General features: G+C 39.3%; 1 non-coding gene across 1 annotated transcript; it reads left to right on the top strand.

The window, feature by feature from the left end:
* The first annotated feature begins 7186 nt into the window (after window positions 1-7186).
* On the top strand, window positions 7187-7258 carry TRNAC-GCA (transfer RNA cysteine (anticodon GCA)). Its single transcript has one exon. It is a non-coding gene; the product is annotated as a tRNA-Cys (tRNA).
* Window positions 7259-7535: the final 277 nt, after the last annotated feature.

The raw sequence follows: 7535 nt of genomic DNA, 5'->3' as shown, positions 1-7535 counted from the left end.
TTGCATTTGGTAGTATAATCATTTTCACAATATTGATTCTTCCTACCCAGGAACATGGAATTTCTCTCCATCTGTTTATGTCATCTTCGATTTCTTTAATCAGTGTCTTACAGTTTTCCATAAACAAGTCTTGTGTTTCCTTATGTAGGTTTATTCTTAGATATCTTATTCTTTTTATTGCAATGGTGAATGGTATTGCTTCCTTAATTTCTCTTTCTGATTTTTCATTATTAGTATATAGAAGTGCAAGTGCTTTCCCTGTATTGACCTTGTATCCCGTGACTTTGCTGAATTCACTGATTAGCACTAGTAATTTTCTGATAGTTTCCTTTGGGTTTTCTATGTATAGTATCATGTTATCTGCAAAGAGTGAGGGTTTTACTTCTTCTTTTCCCATCTGGATTCCTTTTTTCTTTTCTTTTTCTTCTCTAATTGCCATAGCTAGGACTTCCAAAACTATGTTGAATACTAAGTGATGAGAGTGGACACCCTTGTCTTGTTCCCAATCTTAGTTGGAAAGCTTTTAGTTTTTCACCATTGAGAATAATGTTTGCTGTGGGCTTTTCATATATGGTCTTTACTATGTTGAGGTAGGTTCCTTCTATGCCCATTTTTTGAAGCATTTTTATCATAAATGGATGCTAGATTTTGTCAAAGGCTTTTTCTGCATCTATAGAGATGATCATATGGTTTTTATCTTTCAATTTGTTGATATGGTGCATCACCTTGATTGATTTGCATATATTGATGAATCCTTGCATCCCTGGAATAAACCCAATTTGATCGTGGTGTCTGAGCTTTATAATGTGTTTTTTTTTTAACTTTTTATTTTTACTTTACTTTACTTTACAATACTGTATTGGTTTTGCCATACATTAGCTTTATAATGTGTTATTAGATTCTGTTTGCTAGAATTTTGTTGAGGATTTTTGCATCTATGTTCATCAGTGATATTGGCCTGTAATTTTCTTTTTTCACATTGTCTCTTCCTGGTTTTGGTATCAGAGTGATTGTTGCCTCATAGAATGAGTTTGGAAGTGTTCCTTCCTCTGCAATTCTTTGGAAGAGTTTCAGAAAAATAGGCATTAGCTCTTCTCTAAATGTTTGATAGAATTCCCCTGTGAAGCCATCTGGCCCTGGGCTTTTGTTTTGTGGGAGATTTTTGATCACTGCTTCAATTTCAGTGTTTGTAACTGGGTTGTTCATAATTTCTGTTTCTTCCTGGTTCAGTCTTTGGAGGCTGATCTTTTCTAAATATCTGTCCATTTCCTCTAGGTTGTCCATTTTATTAGCACATAGTTGCTCATAATATTCTCTTATGATTTCTTGTATTTCTGTGTCATCTGTTGTAATCTCTCCTTTTACATTTTTAATTTTATTGATTTGATTTTTCTCCCCCCTTTTTTTCTCTTGTTGAGTCTGGTTAGTGGTTTGTCAATTTTATTTATCATCTCAAAGAACCAGCTTTTAGTTATATTAATCTTTGCTATTTTTTCCTTCACTTCTTTTTCATTTATTTCTGCTTTGATTCTTATGATCTTCTTCCTTCTGCTGACTCTGTGGGTTTTTTGTTCTTCTTTTTCCAGCTGCTTTAGATGTAGAGTTAGGCTGTCTACTCGATGCTTTTCTTGCTTCTTGAGGTATGATTGTTTTGCTGTAAACCTCCCTCTTAGAATTGCTTTTGCTGAGTCCCATAGGTTTTGGGTTGTCATGCTTTCATTGTCATTTGTTTCTAGGAATCTTTTGATTTCTTTTCTTATTTCTTCAGTAACATCTTTGTTATTTAGTAATGTATTGTTTAACCTCCATGAGTTTGTGTTTTTTTGCTGTTTTTTTCCTGTAGTTGATATCTAGTCTCATAGCATTGTGATCAGAGAAGATACTTGATACAATTTCAATTTTCTTAAATTTACTGAGGCTTGATTTGTGGCCCAACATGTACTCTATCCTGGAGAATATTTAGGTGCCCTTGAGAAGAAAGTGTATTCTTCTGCATTTGGATGGAAAGTCCTGAAGATATCAATTAGGTCCATTTGGTCTAATGTTTCATTTAATTTTTGTGTTTCCTTATTGATGATCTGTCCATTGGTGAAAGTGGGATGCTAATGTCCCCTACTATTATTGGTTGCTGTCAATTTCTCCTCTTATGCCTGTCAGTGTTTGTCTTATGTACTGAGTTGCTCCTATGTTGGGTGCATAGACATTTACAACTGTTATGTCTTCTTCTTGGATTGATCCTTTGATCATTAAGTAGTGTCCTTCTTTGTCTCTTATGATATTCTTTATTTTAAAGGCTATTTTGTCTGAAATAAGGATTGCCACTCCAGCTTTCTTTTGGTTTCAATTTGCATGGAATATCTTTTCTCACCCTTTTACTTTCAGTCTGCATGTGTGTCTAGATCTGAGCTGGGTCCCCTGTAGGCAGCATATATATAGGTCTTGTTTTTGTATCCATTCAGTTAGTCTGTATCTTCTGGTTGGTGCATTTAATCCATTTACATTTAAGGTAATTATTGATACATCTGTTCCTATTAGCATTTTCTCGATTGTTTTGGGTTTGTTTTTGTAGGTCTTTCCTTTCTCTTGTGTTTACTGGCTATGTAAACGTAGCCTTTAGTATTTGTGGCAAGGCTGGTTTGCTTGTGCTAAATTCTCTTAACTTCTGCTTGTCTGCAAAGCTTTTGATTTCTCCATCAATTCTGAATGAAATATTTGCTGGGAATAGTAATCATGGTTGTAGGCTTTTCTCTTTCAGTACTTTAAATATACCCTGCCATTCCCTTCTGACCTGTAGAGTTTCTTCTAAAAGATGCACTGTTAATCATATGGGTTTTCCTTGTATGTTATGTGTTGCTTTTCCCTTGTTGCTTTTAATATTCTTTCTTTGTGCTTAATCTCTACTGGCTTGATTACTATGTGTCTCAATGTGTTTCTCTTTGGGTTTAACCTGTAAGGGTGTCTCTGTGCTTCTTGGACTTGACTATTTCCTTTCCCATGTTGGGAAAGTTTTCAACTATAATTTCTTCAAAAATTTTCTCAGTGCCTTTGTTTTTTGCTTCTTCCTCTGGGACCCCTATAACTCAAATATTGATGCATTTAATATTGTCACAAATGTCTCTGAGGCTTTCCTCAATTCTTTTCATTCCTTTTCCTTTATTCAGCTCTTTAGCAGTTATTTCTACCATTCTATCCTCCAGCTCACTTATCTGTTCCTCTGCCTCAGTTATTCTGTTATTGTTTCCTTCTATAGTATTTTTAATTTCAGTAATTGTGTTATTCATCTCTGTTTGCTTATTCTTTATTTCTTCTATGTTCTTGGTGGCTGTATTAACTGTGTTAAATGCTTCTTGCATTTTCTCCATTCTATTTTCAAGTGTTTGGAGCATCTTTGCTATCATGATTCTGAATTCTCTTTCAAGGAGATTACTTATTTCCTCTTCATTTATTTGGTCTTGTGAGTTTCTACCTTGCTCTTTCATTTCGGCTGTATTTCTCTGTCTTTTCATCTTCTTTTTTTTTTTTTTCCTAACTTGCTCCACTTGAGGTCTCCTTTTCCCAGGCTATATTATTTCAATAGGGTTGTATTACTTCTTCCCTTTGACTTTTGTTTCCTGGGCCTGCCCTACTGTGCTGCAAGGGTTGTGTGCACTGGCTGGGTTTGTATGCCATGCCACTCTCGGTTCCCTGAGCCCGCCACCTGTTTGGGGTCGCAGTCCATGAGCTGTTAATGGGCTTAGAAGTGCAGCTTTCTCTGTTTACTGCCCTCCAAGTCCCTGCTTTGCCTGGTGTTTCAAAGACGTTGCAGCTCCCCTTTGGGCCCGCCTGTGAGGGAGTTTCCCTGTGTACAGGAACTCCTGTTTCAGGGCTCGCTCCCTCCCTTGGGGCACAAGTTCCTGCCCAGAAGTTCTCCGTCTTTTCCCTTCTTATGTCTTCCTCCTTTCTCCTACCTCATTTCAGGGAGCTTAACCTGTCCCCCTGGAGGCCTGGGGTCTTCTGCTGTCACCTAGAATTTGTACTTTGTAGGAGTTGTTCCTTATCTTGATGAGTTTTTTATGTATCTGGGGGGAGGCTGGTGGTCCCCCTGCCTTACTCCTCTACCATCTTCTTCCGTCTCCAAGCTTCTGCATTTTTAACAAGCTCCCAGGTAACACCAATGTGGCTGTTCTGCATACCATCATGGAGTAGGAAAACGATAAAGAACCACAGCAGAAATTCAGCCATCTCTACTTCTCAGTTTTATAAATCAAATTACATTCACTGTTCGAGCAGACATGGCCATATGTGGTTACCATATCTGTGGTTACATACAGAGCTATGCACACCTGGAGCTGGGGTACAGTGACCGGTGTGAAGTAATCCCCAGTATTTCATCCCACCAATCGCTTATCTTCTCTGCAAAAAAATGCATTTTATTATTTACTATTCAGATGCCTTCATAATCCAATGAAGAAGGAGAAATGTTAGTTGTAGATGCAGAGGTTCTGTATATGCAAATTAAAGCATCTTCTGGAAAACCAAAAAGAAGTAGAACTATAAGAAGTATCAAGTCAAGACATAGAGAAATAAAGCTTCATTCAGCACATGGTCAGTTGGCAAGGATATTCCATGTTAGTTCTTTGATTTGGAGAGACGAGTAGAGACATAGCCTGTGTTAGCAGTAGAATGGCCCCAAGCCTCTGCTTGGAAGCACTCCTGTCTGGATTGGACTGAACTCTTTTCAATTCTACCAACTAGTCCTACTCTTGTTTGAAGATCTTCTGAGATTTTCTCCCCGCAATTGTTGCCTAGAGCCAATCTTCATCATTTCAGATTCTGTATTTGTAAATTGACCTACCCAGTAACTCTGAACCCCTAAATCAATAACTCAGAGTGCTTTCACAGTCACCTGATGACACGTAAAAAGCAGCAAAAATCTGAGTCACGTGATGTGTACATTCTCAGCTGGTCTAACAAGGCAACACTCTTCTTGTTTCAGCTTTCATGTCATAAGTAAGGGTCCTTTTTGTGGTCTATTTAATGCCTTGTTTTTCTTGCAATTTTGTGCACTTTTTGGGGTGATTTTGCTGTTTAAAATGGCACCCAAGTAGCACTGAAATGCTGACTTGTTCCTAAACATAAGCAGACTATGCTGTGCCTTACAGAGAAAACAGGTGTGTGAGAAAAGCTTGTTTAGGCATGAGCTATAATGCTGTTGACTGTGAGTTCAATGTTAATGAATCTTCAATATCTATAGTGTGTTGTCTTTAAACAGAAACCCACATAAACCAGGGTTGTGTATTGAGGGGTTATATATTGATGGATGAAATGTTGTGACCAGAGGCTCGCAGGAACCCAACCCTATATTTCCCTTGGGGGTAGTCAGTTGGTATTTGCTAATTCAGTGTTGACAGTAACTTATAGGACAGAACTACTGCAGATAATAAGACTGGACTGCAGTTGTGTGTATTACAAACAAATAAAACTTAGAGTTAGGCACACAGGCTCTAGAACAAGACAATATGAGTTCAAATTCTAGGCCTACCATGTACCACATGGGAGAGTTTGTGCTTCAGTTTCCTCTCTTGCCAAAGGACCTCATTCATGATTGTGGTGTCATTTAAAAAAAATCGGTACACCCACACATACACAGAAAACACTTAGAATTATATCTTGCAGACAGCAAGCACTCAGCTATATTAGGTGTCATAAGTGTCTATTATTTTTGTAGGGCACGGAAGCTCCTGAAAGTGTACGAACTCACACAATCAGGTGCTGAGCTGAGATAGGAACATTGTTCCTCTAACACCCAGCTCACAGGGGAGACTATCCAAGTGGAGTGAGAAGTGTTTGGAGCCAGCATGGACGTCTGGTCATTGCCCTAAATATAGAGTTGTGGGCTGTGTATTGAAAGGCGCAATGGGATGGGGTCAATCAGCAAGAGATAGGAAAAGGGGTGCCTTTGAGTGATTGCAGCCATTTCAGGTGTCAGATCTCAGACCCCATGGTTTTGCAGCTTTTTATAGAATGCCTGTGGAAACATAATGGCAGACAGGGGTGACTACGGTTCAGCGTTTCAGACATATCATCTTTTCTCTATCGTGCTGCAGGGGTTATGCTACAAATTGAAAGATCCAGCTACATGAAAAAGAACTGACACATTGAGCCAGGAAGTCTTTTCTTGTGCAGAAAGCTCTGATCTTCCAGTTAGCCAATGTGCAAGAAGTATATTTGACAAGAATAATTTCAAAAAAGTTTGCACTTGCAGAGATGGCAAGTATAACAATGGAATTAGGACCACATCTGTGTTTGATGGAATAAAAAATAATCCAAATGTGAAACTAGGATAAGGATGTCAAAAAAAATTGAACACAGAACACCCCCATAGCTTCACAGCCCTGTGGGCAGGAAAACGTCATGCTTGGAATGAAGAGAGGGCTCCTTAGGGCATGGGTGCTTAGAAGACAACTCTCTTCATCTCCATTCCCCATACCAAAGTACAACACGGTTTCTTCACCACCTGCCATCCTAACCCAGTGAGCAGATACACTCCTCTTTTGGAAGCAGCCTCTTAAAAAGATTCATCCCGCATTGTAAGGGTGCTGGAGCTGGAGGGTACATTGCTTGTCTTCTTTCATTCTAAGATTTGTGTCATAGAAGAAACAGATTTCCCTAAGAATGAGAGAAGAAAGAAAGAAAGAAAGAGAAGTGGCTCAGTCATGTCCAACTCTTTGTGACCCCATGGACTGTAGCCTATGTGGCTCCTCCATCCATGGGATTTTCCAGGCAAGAGTACTAGAGCGGGTTGCCATTTCCTTCTCCAGGGGATCTTCCCAACCCAGGGATCGAACCTGGGTCTCCCACATTGCAGGCAGACGCTTTACTGTCTGAGCCACCAGGGAAGCCCTCAAGAATGAGAGAAGAAGGAGACAGTATGATAGGAGGAGATTATGAATCAGTGTTTTGGTATACAATGGGGAGTTAAAATGAAAGTGACAGTTAATAAAGTTTTATAAAATAAACATGCTGAAGGAGGGGAGGGTCTTATTTATTATTATTATTGTCAGGTGGGCATGGCACCAGACATGGCACACAACCCTCAATTGGTAAATACCCCAACTGGTTTGGGAGGCAGTGATTTTCCTCATCTTACGAAAAGGGAAATGGGTTCACTGGAGTTTTAACATCTACTCAAGGTCACATTAGGGCTTCCCTGGTGGCTCAGACGGTAAAGCGTCTGCCTGCAATGCAGGAGACCCAGGTTCGATCCCTGGGCTGGGAAGATCCTCTGGAGAAGGAAATGGCAACCCACTCCAATACTCTTGCCTGGAAAATTCCATGGACAGAGGAGCCTGGTAGCTTACAATCCATGGGGTCTCAAAGAGTCAGACATGACTGAGCGATTTCACTTCACTTCACTTCAAGGTCACATAGGCAATGAATAGTGGATATGAGATTCAAACATCTGTCTGTAGAATTATAACACTTGAGCACCTTGCAACCCAAAAAATATAGTGACAGTAGTAAGTGAATATTTTGGAGTACCTCCTACAGACTGT

The sequence above is a fragment of the Budorcas taxicolor genome, chromosome 13 (assembly GCF_023091745.1).
Source record: "Budorcas taxicolor isolate Tak-1 chromosome 13, Takin1.1, whole genome shotgun sequence".
Classification (NCBI taxonomy): Eukaryota; Metazoa; Chordata; class Mammalia; order Artiodactyla; family Bovidae; genus Budorcas; species Budorcas taxicolor.
Note: the sequence above shows the minus strand (reverse complement) of the source record. Positions and strands in the feature narration are given on the sequence as shown.